Raw genomic sequence first — 14,317 nt, forward strand, 5'->3', positions numbered from 1 at the left:
ATGAGCGCATCTTAAAATATGTGAGTTTAGAATTTCTACCGTACAAAAAACTATTTTGTTAAATAGACTAAAAGTTTGCTCCATGTATAATAAGAATGTAGTCCACATATAGGGTATGCATAATCCCTGACTTGCCTAATAGTTTGCTAATAGCATTGTCATCAGGGCAAGGGCAGGGGCAGGAGTGTTTGTCAGTTCATGTTTATACACTCACTTTTAATACATACATTACGAAAGCATGATGTGGTGTGGTAGCATGCTGTCATTCACAAACAGTAAATTTCCCATTGAAATGGCCAATTTCCCACAAACTTGCAGCTTTACTGATAAAACTATATAGTGTTAAAAATAATCTGTAAAAACATTCAGAAAACATTTTTATTTCCACAGCACCAAGTAAAGTTTTCTGATTTATTTTCATCCTAATAAAATATTTTTTTACCCCACAGGAGTACAACAAATGGGCTTTCACAACTACTGACATATTTTGAAATATTTGTTCAGTTGACTTAGTTATTTAAGTGTTGGGTGTTAGGAAAAATCTGACACCCTGCAGCCTCTCATTTCACACACTTAGTTTTTTTCTCTGAAGTGTGTGACCTGCTGAACAGACTTCTGATCTCTGAGCACAGCGCAAATGTGATAATACAAAAAGATTTAAAGGCAGTTTATTGCTTCTTCACTTTCAGAGTGAGCTGAACACAGAACACCTGTTCTTTGTCAACTCACCAGAACAGGCAAGTGGGTTCTAAATTTAACTTGACAAAATCTAACTCTCCATAGCGAGTTGGCGATTTTTCGAGGTCTGTAGATCATCAATTTGCTTTCTTCTGCACATTAGGTGATAGGACGTTCTATATAAACATATTACAACTGTGTGATTAAAGTCTCATACTAGCAATGCTTACAGCCTTATCTTACATTCTGCTCAAGGAAAGATGAATGCCAATTACAATTAATATTGGGAAGGATATGGTGAATTTGTACTGTCTTTAGGTAGGCCTTTGTGGAGTACCTATAGGATTATTATACTTTGTAGATGATATGGTTTGGATATATGAGTGGGCAGTGGGTGTTTGACCGGCGGGCAAGAGATTTTATTTCGATGTCCATCAGAGTATTATTGCTTGCCCTTGGCCCCATCAGTCTGTTAACTTTTCTCACTGCTTTGTGAAGTTACTTTGGTGGGAGAGAATAAAAGATGAGTCCCTCTGGGTGGGGTGTTTTGTGATAGGAACACACTTTTCACATTCAAGATGCCATTCCCATCTTTCCTGCTGGTCGTGGCTCCTGGAGAATCGTGGCAGTCTCAAGGAATCAGCCGCAGGTGAAGTCTTGCAGGCTTCAGTGAGATGGCTGCAGACGTGCCAGTCTGAGCAGCGTAAAAGAGAGGTGAGTAGCAGTCGTGGAGATGCTGGAATCAGATGGCATGGGGGGAGCTGAAAGTTCTCCCACCCTAAGGATGCTTCATAAGTCCATTTTAGTGAGCACCTCCTTTCTGTACTCTTCTCTGCTAAAGTGGCAAGCGCATGCAGTTCCATGATCAAAGATCATATCGCTTGTGCTCACTGAAACATGCACATTCCCAAAACAAATTGTCCACTGTCTCCAGAAGCGCAGACGCATCATGTTTCCTTACACAACATGTTTGGAAATAAAAACAACCATTTGCAAAACCAATGGCTTTCCTTTCAGTAGTGTTGTCTGACCTTTTTTCTTTTTCTAATTCTTTTTGCTTTTGCGTATTATCAGGATGGGACAAAGGCTTATTTGCTGAACAAAAACAACACAATGAGGCATATGTGTGCATTTGTAATTACGCGTTGTTAGTCAGCACATATGTGGCCTCATACATCATGATGTGCTGTGCTGGCTATGGTGCTTTTTGATTTCATTTACCTTTTCAAGATGTCGAGTACTGTCTACGTTGTGTGTTTATGTATATGTTACAAATTGCAGCTGATGGGACCTCCAAAAAAATAGAGCCGTGGTAGAGTGGGTGGGGGATGTTTATTTCTAAGCACCAGCGATAAACAAGAGAGATGCTCCGTCTTGTAAAGCTTTAAAAATAAAATTAAAACCGAGAGAGCACAAGGCAGCCTGATTTTAGTGGGGAAGTTGCAATAAAGGAGAAAATGTATGTGCTTGCGCAGAGTGCGGTAGAAGAAAGATAAAAGGGTAGTCCCCGAAATGTAAGAGGTGTAATGATGCAAGTCATCCAGTCAAAAGGATACGGAATAAACTATGCTCAACGGGAGGGACAAACTGAATCAGAGGAAGGAAAACCATTCAATAAGGCGTGAGCAAAGGAGGTTGATGAGAAAGCTAACCAGTGGAATTACAAAAACCCCACAGCAAGCTTTAGTAGTGACCAAAATAGGCATGCAGCAACAGATAGCTAAAACATTATTTAAATACAAATCCACTGTCGGGTGCGGTGGTAACCTTTTTATGTTTAGGAAGCAGCAGTGCACATCGTGGACGTGACTCTTTAACCCCTGACTTAATTTGTGAGTGTAATATATATTTTTTTCTTAAAGTATCACAATTTGTGTATGTAACCAAAATCCTTAAGGTTTGTGCTTTGGGTATGTGCAAGATTGAGTAATAGTATACAGCTTTGTAAAATAAGTGTTAATTGTTCTCCACCTCTAGACATAAGAAAATAACCTGGAAGTATGCTGCTAACTGGCCACTCCTACCAACTTGGGTGCTAACAATGGAAAGCCTATCCAACGTTCCACAGTTAATTTTTCTCCTCTCTTTGTCTGAGGCAAGTCCCTCGATGGATCAGATACCAACTAGGTTTGGGTCTCCAATCCTTCTTTGGTCGTCTTTCTGTGCTGGGCACAGAGTATTATCTGGATAGATTGTCGGATACACCAAGCGGATTCGTCCGAGTCAAAGATTTCCCCTTCTGACTTAGAGGGTCATTACAACCCTGGCGGACAGTGTTAAAGCGGCGGTAATACCGCAAACAGGCCGGCGGAAAAAAAAAGGGAATTATGACCGTGGTGGAAACAGCCAACATAGACAGCCACTTTAACACTCCGACCGCCACGGCGGTACAGACAAGCAGCGCGGCGGTCACCGCCAACAGACAGGCGGAAGACAAAGTAACAGCCACAGTATTACAACAGGCCAATCCGCCACCTTTTCCGGGGCGGATTCACCGTGGATAAAAACACAGCGGAAACAGCCATTTCAATGGGAAAATGCTCACCTTAACACACTCCACAAGGAAGGAGGGCACCATGGAGCCAGAACTCCAAATACTCCCTGCGATAGTGGTCCTGCTCCTCTACAAACATCAGCAACGGCGGCGCCGAAGACAACGGTGAGTACTGCTCCTACGACATAGGGGAGGCAAAAGTCAGGGACACACACACACGCAACGCCCCACCCCGACCCTCGCACACTACAACACACACCCCAATGCATTTCCAAACATCACAGTAACAACCCCCAACCCCCCCGGAAGAATGCAAAGACAAAAGGAAATGAGTGCAACCATTGTAATGTATCAAAATACAGTAAGCTAATATATACAGAAATATATACACATTCCAAAAATATACATCATGATTAGTAGTGCAGGTATGCACCATTCAATGTCCGTGGACCACTGGGCACAAAATGCATGGGCGAGGCCCACACAAGATACCTGTCCAGAAACGGAGAGAACACTGCAGGGCATCAGATAGAAATACAACAGGCACCTCAGGGGGAAGGGAAGGGGCGGGCACCTCAGCCGGATGACAGCACCACGCCAGATCCACGACAGGGCTCCATGCCCATTGATGTATCCTGGGGAGTGCAAAGCCACAGTCTCACAAGTCTCTACAGTGGGTGGGTTGCCCACTGTACCATCCTGGGGAGTGCAAAGCCACAGTCTCACAAGTCTCTCCAGTGGGTGGTTTGCCCACTGTACCATCCTGGGGAGTGCAAAGCCACAGTCTCTCAAGTCTCTACAGTGGGTGGTTTGCCCACAGTACCATCCTGGGGAGTGCAAAGCCACAGTCTCTCAAGTGGATAACAGTCTCCACTGGTTCTGGAGGGGGGCTGGTGCCCAGAGTGCTTCATCCTGTGCAGGACAGACGGAGTGGATGCAGGTCTCCACTGGTTCTGGAGGGGGACTGGTGCCCAGAGTGCTTCATCCTGTTAAGGACTCAGGTAGTGGATGCAGGTCTCCACTGGTTCTGGAGGGGGACTGGTGCCCAGAGTGCTTCATCCTGTTAAGGACTCAGGTAGTGGATGCAGGTCTCCACTGGTTCTGGAGGGGGACTGTTGCCCAGAGTGGTTCATCCTGTTAAGGACTCAGGTAGTGGATGCTGTTCTCCACTGGTTCTGGAGGGGGACTGGTGCCCAGAGTACATCACTCTCCCCGTGACGGTCCCAGTTCCGTCACTGCCCCAGCCGCACATGGGCTAGCGGTGCTTGTGTTAGCGGTCTTTGCACTGTTCAGCGGTGCTTGACTTTGCTGTCTCTGACCTGTTCAGCGGTGCTTGCCATGGCGGTGCTTGCCCTGTTCAGCGGTCCTTGCCATGGCGGTCTTTGCCCTGTTCAGCGTTGCTTGACTTTGCTGTCTCTGACCTGTTCAGCGGTGCTTGCCATGGCGGTCTTTGCCCTGTTCAGCGGTGCTTGACTTTGCTGTCTCTGACCTGTGCAGCGGTGTGTGCCATGGCGGTCCCTCATTGCCCAGCAGGGCTGTGGCTGCCGGGGCCCTCCTGGGCACTGACTCTGGCGGTGGTCTCCTGACCAGTGACGATTGTGCTGGCCTCCTGGGCACTGACTGGCGGTGGTCTCCTGACCAGTGACGATTGTGCTGGCCTCCTGGGCAATGACTCTGGCTGTGGTCTCCTGACCAGTGACGATGGGGCTGGCGGTGGCGTCCTGGGCAGCGGGTATGATGGCGGCCTTCTCCGCCGTGCTGCTCTTCCCATACTTTGGCGCTTTCTTCTGCCCCTTCCCCACCTTGGGAGGAGTCACAGCTGAATCGACACTCCCCCGTGATCAGTGTAGCAGTAGGGAAAGATGCGGAAGACATTGTAACGTGAAGGGTTAATTAGCTTGAACAGTAGATGAGCGTGATGCCTGCCGAAGCCAGAACAACGTGAAAGAAATTCACGATGTTCGCTTTCAAGCTTGTTTTCTTTTGACATTCCGTAGATAAACTTATTCGCAGCTGCATGTGTGAGAAACAGGCTGTAAAGGAGAGTCAGTCTCAGCCTTGAGAACGAGACCACAGTAAAAGATGGAATGAAAACAATGGCCAGGGAATGGCAAGGCAGCCAAGAGACATGTACTGATAACATACATAGCTAGAAAATACTGGAAGGTGGTAGAATCCAAGCTTCAGGTTATTTAAACACTGAAAGGTGGGTGAGGGAATTTTGAAGCTCGCAGATGGAGTTATGAAACTGTCATCTTCCGACCCAGCGCTGCCTCCCTGTTTTGCTGTTCCAAGACCGTGACGATCGAGGGGGAGAGAGGTCCAAGCGGGCGGTAGAGGGCTTCCCAGCACTCGTGGACTAAGTGACTAAGTTAAGTTCCACCCAGGCTCATTTATAGTTTTTTCCTGCTTCACTGAACAGCGTAGTGTAAATCTGCCACAGTAATTGAAATGTGCATTTTAGTGTGCAGTAAATCAAAGCTTATCTGAAGTGTTCAACTCGTTAATATTCTGCTCCCTGAACATCGTAGTGTATCACATGTTGGTATACAGTTATTCCAAGTTTATATCTGTCAATGAACTCTTTACTCAGACGTATGCATAGATGCTCTTTGCAGTGTACTTATATATATATAAACATTTATATAGATATTCTTTTTTATTTACTATTCTTACTCTGTCAATGAACTCTTTGCTCATTCGTATACATAGATACTATCTGTAGTGTACATATGTATGAATAGGTGCTTTTCATTGTCATGCTTATTTCACTATTGTTAATGTGCTAAATGCCTGCATTTATCTGAAATTGTAGTAAAGCCAACTTTATTCATAATTTGTGTGTGGTCCTTCATTGAGCGTCCTTATTGACTTATACCGAACAAGTGAACCAGCCACCTGGATAGAACACCCCGGAACCCTTGTGAGCGGCTTTGCCTGTAGGAGTCTTCACCCTCTCCCGTTGGGCACCGTCCAACTTCTGGTGCTTCACGGGGGGGGAAACTGGCTGTGCTTTGGCTCCGTGTCACACTGGCTGCCCTGGTGCCCGGTGCACTCCACATACCTCTAACAGGCACCACTGGTACCGGACATTTTTGGGCTGAGGTGCTACTACGGGACCTATGAATTGGGGGGGGGGGGAAAGAGGTCAGCGTTGCTCAGGAAAAGTTTCTGACGAATACTGGGACGGGTAGCTGGGGGGGTCTGGGAGTGGAGGAACAGGAGGTGGTTGTAGGAGGTGTAACTTTAGATGATTTGGGTGCAGGTGCATGTTCTGGAGGCTGTCGTGAGGTGGATGGATGATGGGTGTTTGTGTGCCTGCGTTTGTGTACTTTGGGAGGGGGTGTCACAGACACACTGGGAGAGGACACAGGGGATGTGTAAATGGTAGTGGGGGGTGGTGAGTGCAGGTGAGGGGGGTGTGGTGCTGGGTGTTCTGGTGCGAGTCCTAGTGGCTGTAGTGGTAGTGCATGCAGGTGAGAGTGTAGATGACACTGGGAGGGAGGAGGGAGACGACGAGGAGGGGGACACAGTGGAGGCAGTGGATGTTGCTGTGTCTGTATGTGGGTGATGCTTGTGTGAGTGCCTGTGGGATGTGTGGTGTCTATGTTTGCCTGAGCTGCCCTTGTGTGTTGAGGTGTGTGCAGGCTGGTCTGTAGGTGTGCTTGGGGTAGGCTGAGGTAGAGGGGATTGGGTCTGGGTGGAGGAAGTTGGAGGGGGGAGGCTAGAGACAGGGACAATGGCTGCCATCAGTGCTGAGGCCAGAGATTGCAGGGTTCGATGATGGGCAGCCTGACCAGAATGAATGCCCTCCAGGAATGCATTAGTGTGTTGCAACTCCCTTTCTACACCCTGGATGGCATTCACAATGGTAGACTGCCCAACAGTGAATGACCTGAGGAGGTCAATGGCCTCCTCACTGAGGGCAGCAGGGGTGACAGGGGCAGGGGCTGAGGTGCCTGGGGCGAAGGTGATGCCCACCCTCCTGGGTGAGCGGGCACGGGGCGAAGGCTGAGGGGCTGCTGGGAGGGCAGTGCTGGTAGGGGGGGTGTCGGCTGTACCTGTAGAAGTGGGGGGCACAGATGGTGCCGCCACCACAAGGGAGCTCCCATCAGAGGACGAGTCCGTGTCGCTGGTTGCTGATCGGGTGACCGCCGTGAAGCTCCCCTCGCCCTCAGTCCCACTGGTGTATTCGGAGTCTGTGGTGTGGCCCTCCATGGCCATGTGGGATGCAGCCCCCTCGTGCTCCGGTGTCACTGTACCTCCGCCTGATGATGCTGATGCACAAAAGAACGGGGAGAGCACAAAAAGGGGTTGGGAAACAGAAGAAAGACAGGTTGGCTTACCGCTACCGTTGGCGGACAATACAGACACAGCAGCCCCCTTCACTATGCTGCGCTCTTGGGCTCTACAGATGCAGTTCCTGGGATATGGCCTACATGGCTATGGTGGACATCTGCACACATAGATGACACAGGGGCATGTATACCTGTACTTGGCACTCTACAGACACGGGGTGGAGTGGCATATGGCCTGCATTACGGAGGTGCCTAGCCTACGGAACTCGCCCTAGCCTAGGGAAACCCACAGCCCTCCTCCCCAACCCAGACCCCTCCACTGCGCGCAAAGTCAGCAGAATGAGAGTGTACTCACCCCCTTGTGGCTGCTGTGATGCCCTCATGCGCCCATCCAACTCAGGGTAGGCCACCGCCAGGATTCGGAACATCAGGGGGGTCATGGTGCGACGGGCACCCCTCCCAGTTTGGGAGGCCATCCCCAGCTGAGCCTCCGCCGTCATCTTGCTCCAGCGGCAAATGTCCTCCCATCTTTTATGGCAGTGGGTGCTCCGTCTCTGGTGGACCCCCAGGTTCCGGACGTCCTTGGCGATGGCACGCCAAATATCCTTCTTCTGGTGGGCGCTGACCTACATGACATGTACAGGGGAAGAAGAGAAGTCATTAACAACTGCAATGTCGAAGTGAGTGGCCCACATCCCTGCCCTTGCCATGTGGCACATGCATTCACACTCCTTTATGCTCGCAGAACTCAGCCCCCTTCCTTCTTACATCCAGCCCTCTCCACACAGGCATAGCCCATACAACTTGCACCCTATGTACTCACCTGTTGGTCTGGAGGACCGTAGAGTAGCGTGTACTGGGGGAGGACCCCGTCCACGAGCTTCTCCATCTCCTGTGCAGTGAAGGCAGGGGCCCTTTCCCGAGACGCATGAGCCATTGTCTCTTCCAGACCGAGGTCACACCAGCACTTTCAGTATAGGTCCTCTCCTGTCGAAGATCAGGTATCGAGTGATTGAACATATAGAAAATGGCGGTCACGTCCGCAGCGGTGACGTCCGCGGCAGTGCGTATCATCACCGCCGGCGCACTGCGTCATTGGCTCCTGGGACCCATAGGGTTCAATGTTAACCAATGCAGCATTGCTCAGCGGTCTACGACCGCCTACTGCGATGGTGTACAACGCCATCGCAGTTACCTCACATCCCATTGTCCCACTTTAGAGGTCAGACAGCTGCCATTTCAGGGGCCCACATGGCTTCATTTTCAACTGCGTCACACATACCTAGGCCTGGACTCAACACACATACAGACAACTTTTGGAGTTTGTTTCGTGTTCTGTGTAGATGTGGGTACATACCTCTGAATTGCTCGACTCTGTGGTCGCTGTTGTCCTTCCTAGGCACCGTCAACTGGGATATGTGAGGAGATGGCGAAATCCTCTGGTGTACCGACCGCTGGTGGACCTGTTGACAATGGAGGAGCGACATTTAATCATCACCTACAGGTTTGACCGTGCCACAATCCAGGAACTGTGTGCCCAGTTGGAGCCAGACCTGATGTCAGCAATCCGCCATCACACAGGAATCCCCCCTCAAGTGCAGGTGCTATCAATGCTCCATTTCCTAGCAAGTGGGTTATTTCAAACAACAGTGGCCATGGCATCAGGGATGTCCCAGCCTATGTTTTCCAACGTGTTGTCCAGAGTGTTGTCTTCCCTGCTGAAACACATGAGGAGCTACATCGTTTTCCTTCAGGTGGAGGATTTGGCTACAGTTAAAGGTGACTTCTATGCCCTGGGACATATCCCTAACATCATAGGTGCCATTGATGGAACCCATGTAGCTCTGGTCCCCCCCCCCCCCCCACAGGAGTGAACAGGTGTACAGGAACCGGAAGAGTTATCATTCGATGAATGTACAGATGGTATGTTTGGCAGACCAGTACATCTCGCAGGTAAATGCTATGTTCCCTGGCTCAGTGCATGACGCCTACATCCTGCGGAATAGCAGCATCCCTTATGTGATGGGTCAACTCCTCAGGCACCGGGTGTGGCTATTAGGGGACTCTGGTTAACCCAACCTGTCATGGCTATTGACCCCAGTGAGGAATCCCAGGACCAGGGCAGAGGAACGCTACAATGAGGCCCATGGGCGGACTAGGAGGGTGATCGAATGCACCTTCGGCCTCCTGAAGGCCAGGTTCAGGTGCCTCCATATGACAGGTGGTTCCCTATTCTACTCACCAAGGAAGGTGTGCCAGATCATCATCGCCTGCTGTATGCTTCACAATCTTGCTTTGTGACGCCAGGTGCCTTTTCTGCAGGAGGATGGTCCAGATGACGGTGTTGTGGCAGCTGTGGAGCCTGTGGACAGTGATGAGGAAGCAGAGGAAGAAGACATTGACAACAGGGACTCAGTCATACAGCAATATTTCCAGTGACACACAGGTGAGAACACTTTCTTTACTAATACATTTACTTTCATACTTCTACCTCTATCCTGTCTATCAATTTCAAGCAGTATTTGGTAACTGAGTTGTACATTTCCATTACGGTTTCACAGGCGTGGTTACCAACGTGTGTCATCTGCTTGCATCCTTCATGGACTTGTGATGTGTGACATGGGTATGTTGACATTACTATTGAGAACGGATTTTGTCATTGTCATAGCTAATACACTTTTTCAAAATCACAGACTGACTCCAGATTGTTTTGTGGTTCAAGGGTGTTTATTGAAGTGCTAATTATTGGAGGTGGTGGTAAAATGGTGATGGCTGATGGTGGAAGAATGTCCATGGCAGAGTCCAGTCTATTAGTCTCACAGGTGCACTGCCCATATGGGCATAGGAAGTGGAGCTGGGGCAGTTCCAATATGGACAGGGTTACAAAGTGGGACAGTGGGATGACAATCAGGGTGGTCTCATTTTTTGGCAGGGGTCTTGCCATCGTGCTCTGTCCTGTTCCTGGATCTCAGGGACCGCTTGCGGGGTGGGTCTCCGTCTGCAGGGGGTGGGGTGCTGGTGTGGTGGTCCTGTGGCGGGGCGTCCTGTCCACTAGTGCTGGCGGAGGTGGTGGGCAGTTAATCGTCCATGCTAGTGTCAGGGGACCCTTGTAGTGCCACGGTGTCCCGCATGGTGTTCTGTATGTCCTTCAGCACCCCTACGATGGTGCCCAGGGCAGAGCTGATGGTTCGGAGTTCCTCCCTGAACCCCAAATACTGTTCCTCCTGCATGCGGTGGGTCTCCTGGTGGTATGCTCCCATGATGGAGGAGAGGGCCTCGTGGAGAGTGGGTTCCCTTGGCCTGTCCGCCCCCTGTCGCACAGCAGCCCTCCCAGTTCCCCTGTGTTCCTGGGCCTCCGTCCCCTGGACCGTGTGCCCACTGCCACTGACCCCAGGTCCTTGTTGTTGTTGGGGTGGTGGGTTATCCTGGGTTCCCTGTAGTGGTGGACACACAGCTGATTGACGTGTCCTGGGGACGGAGGTATGGGCCCGCTGGGTGGGTGCTGTACTGGTGTTTCCAGAGGGTGGAAGGTCAGTGTTGGGCTGTGCCTGTGTGAGGGGAACCGACTGTCCCGAGGCCCACGATGGTCCGGGCTGGTCATCTGGATCCAGTTGGCCAGAGCTGCTATCATCACTGTGGGCCTCTTCTGTGGGTGGGGTAGAGATGTCTGGACCCTCCTGTCTGGTGACGTTAGGTAGTGGTCCTGCAGGGTTATAAAACCATGATTATTGCATCTGTGTGTGTCATGGTGTGCAATGGATGGGTGACCGTGTACCCCAGTGCTAGCATTCCTGTGTGGGGGCTTGTGTGATGATGGTTAGGGGTTGTTATGGGTATGTGCAGTGGGCATGCTTTAGTGATGGGTGTCCATGCTTTGTTGCTGCATGCAGGACTTGGTGTTGGGATGTGTGGTTTGTGTTATTAGTACATCAGTGAGGAGTTGGAGTGATAGGGGAGGGGGTGAGGGTGGGGGGTGTGTGATAGCATGCAGGTAGGGTGGGGGATATGATAGTTAAGATTTGACTTACCAGTGTCCATTCCTCCACCGACTCCTCCGAGGCCCTCAGGATGCATAATGGTCAAGACCTGCTCCTCCCATGTTGTTAGTTGTGGGGGAGGAGGTGGGGGTCCGCCGCCAGTCCTCTGAACCGCGATGTGCCTGGAGACCACGGAACGCACCTTCCCACCTCTTCCTGATGTCCTCCCTATTTCTTGGGTGCTGTCCCACTGCGTTGACCCTGTCCACGATTCTTCGCCATAGCTCCATCTTCCTAGCTATAGAGGTGTGCTGCACCTGTGATCCAAATAGCTGTGGCTCTACCCGTACGATTTCCTCCACCATGACCCTGAGCTCCTCTTCCGAAAACCTGGGGTGTCTTTGGCGCGCCATTGGGTGGTGTAGGTGATGTGTGGGGTGGTGTATGTGGTGATGAGTGTGGTGATGTGTAGTGGTGTGTGGTGTTTTGTGCGTGGATGTTGTGTGGGTGATGGTGTTGTGTGCCTCTGTGTGGTGGGGTTGTCTATTGCTGTGCTCTCTCTTTTGCCTTCCTCTCTATTTTTTAGTCATAGGGGTTTGTGGGTGTGTGTTTTATATTGTGTTGGGTGTGTGGGAGTGGTGTTTGTATGTGTATCAGGTGTGTGTATTTTGAATTGTCCAATGTGGCGGTGTTTTGGAGATGTGTGTGTATTTTGAGCGCAGCGGTGTGTACCGCCAATGGAATACCGCGGTTGAAAGACCGCCGCGTGGATTCGTGCGTCGTAATAGCATGGGCATGTTTCTGTTGGCGTGATGGTGGAGGATTTGTTTTCGCCAGTTTATCTGGTGTGGCGGACTTGTGTGGGTGTCTCAATTTCGGCGGATTCTGTGATGTGTGTCATAATAGCTGTGGCGGAATTCCACGGCCGTGGCGGTGTATTGGCGGTCTTCTGCACGTCGGTAAGCGGCTTTTACCGCCGATGTTGTAATGACCCCCTTAGTCTTTTTATGGAGATTTAATTCCTCCTGCAGTGCATTACTGAAGCTGTATCTGTGGAAGGTGCATCAAATTCAGACATCTTTGCTATGAGGCCCCCGACTGCTCTGGGAGTCCCAACATTTTCCCTTCTTTTCAGGGTTTCTGGAGCAGCTCCTCTGAGTCAGCGCTAAGGTGCTCAGGGCCTCGGAGACAGCATTTAGGGGCCAGTACACACAGCAGAGGTCACTAGCAAAGTCCAGGCAACTGCTTCAGTTGAAACTTGTCACTTCATGAAAAGGACTCTTCCAGCAAGTTGTGTACCTGTAGCTACACAGGCAGTCAACTAGCTAACCCTTGAAGTCTACTTGTTTGTCTCCTGTGTACGAGTCAGATCCAACCCTTCAGGGCTCTTTTCAGGTCATAGACAGCAGGTCCAGATCACTTCTGCTCTTCTGAAGGTCCAAGAAGTGTTATGAGGAGAGTGCCTTAGGGATACCACATTTTTGGCTGGTACTATCTAGCGTTTGGGGTTTACTGCTGGCTCCTGCTTAACCGATGGGGCAAATCATCCCAGGAACAAATCCTACACACCTTGTCAGCCGTTCCTCATTGCCCTACCACAAATAATTCCATAGTTCTTGTTAGAAATGGGGTCTCTAGTTGGCAGTCAGTTTCCACCCTGTCCGAGTAGGGACCCACACTCTAGCCAGGATAAGGGAGATACCCGCTCAGATAACCCCTGCTCACCCCCTTGGTAGCTTGGCACGAGCAGTCAGGCTTATCTCAGAAGCAATGTGTAACGCATTTGCATACAACACACAGTAATAAGTGAAAACACTACAAAAGGACACCACACCAGTTTTAGAAAAATAACCAGTATTTATCTATATAAAACAAGACCAAATACGATAAAAATCCAACATACAGTAATAAAAATTAGAATTTTGCAAGATTTACTCAAAACTACAGTTTCTTGAAGTCGATAGCTCCACCTGGGGCTATCATGGCGTCGAGATCAACAAAACCAACAGTTCAGGCTGGCCGCGGCGTTGCAGGCCAGCTATGGTGTCCGTAAGACCCGCAAACAGTACCTTGGATTTTCAGGGCGTCGTGATCCTTGCGGTGAGCTCCAGAGAGCGGCGTTACTGACGTCGTGGTGTCGGTTCCGGAGTCATTGCAGGAGTCGTCGTGCCCTTGAGGTCACACACGTTGCAGATCCAACTCCAGGCTGATGAAGTCAGGTGCGCCGGAGTGGGTGGCTGCGGTGCGAAGCGGGACGATGCGACGTGTGGTGCTCACCGGTCACGGTGCAGGTAGCGGCTCGGTGACGGCATCCAGTGGCGTTGGTGAGACCAGGTCTGCAGTGTGAGGCAGTGTCGTCGTTGATGAATCGCTGTAATTGGTAGGCCAAAGCCAGCGGTGCAGGATGGGACGGTGCTTCGTGACCCTCACGAGCGGTGTCCACAGGCCACGGTGCAGGCAGGATGCCTGGTGACGACACAGGAGTCGATGGTGCTGGCGTCTGTGGACCGGGGCTGCAGTGCGGGATGGGACAGTGCTTCGTGTACCTCACGAGCAGTGTCCACAGGCCACGGTGCAGGCAGCGGCACCGGTGTCAGCAGGAGCGGCATCGTCGGGATTCCCAGGCTGCGGTGTGAGCAGGCGATGCCGGAATGCGGGGCCCACAGGTCGCGGTGCAAGCAGCGGCTCGCTGAAGTCGTCCAATCCCTGTGTCGGTGAGACCAGGGTAGCAATGCGACTCCGTGTGGCTTCAGCAGGTCACAGTGCAGGCCAGCGGTGTCGTTAGTGGCGTTGTGGTGGTTTCTCCTCTTGAACAGCACAAAACACTCAGTTCCCAGTGCTGCAGGTCGAGGAAACTGAAGTCTTTGGTG

This window comes from Pleurodeles waltl, chromosome 7 (assembly GCF_031143425.1).
Source record: "Pleurodeles waltl isolate 20211129_DDA chromosome 7, aPleWal1.hap1.20221129, whole genome shotgun sequence".
NCBI lineage: Eukaryota > Metazoa > Chordata > Amphibia > Caudata > Salamandridae > Pleurodeles > Pleurodeles waltl.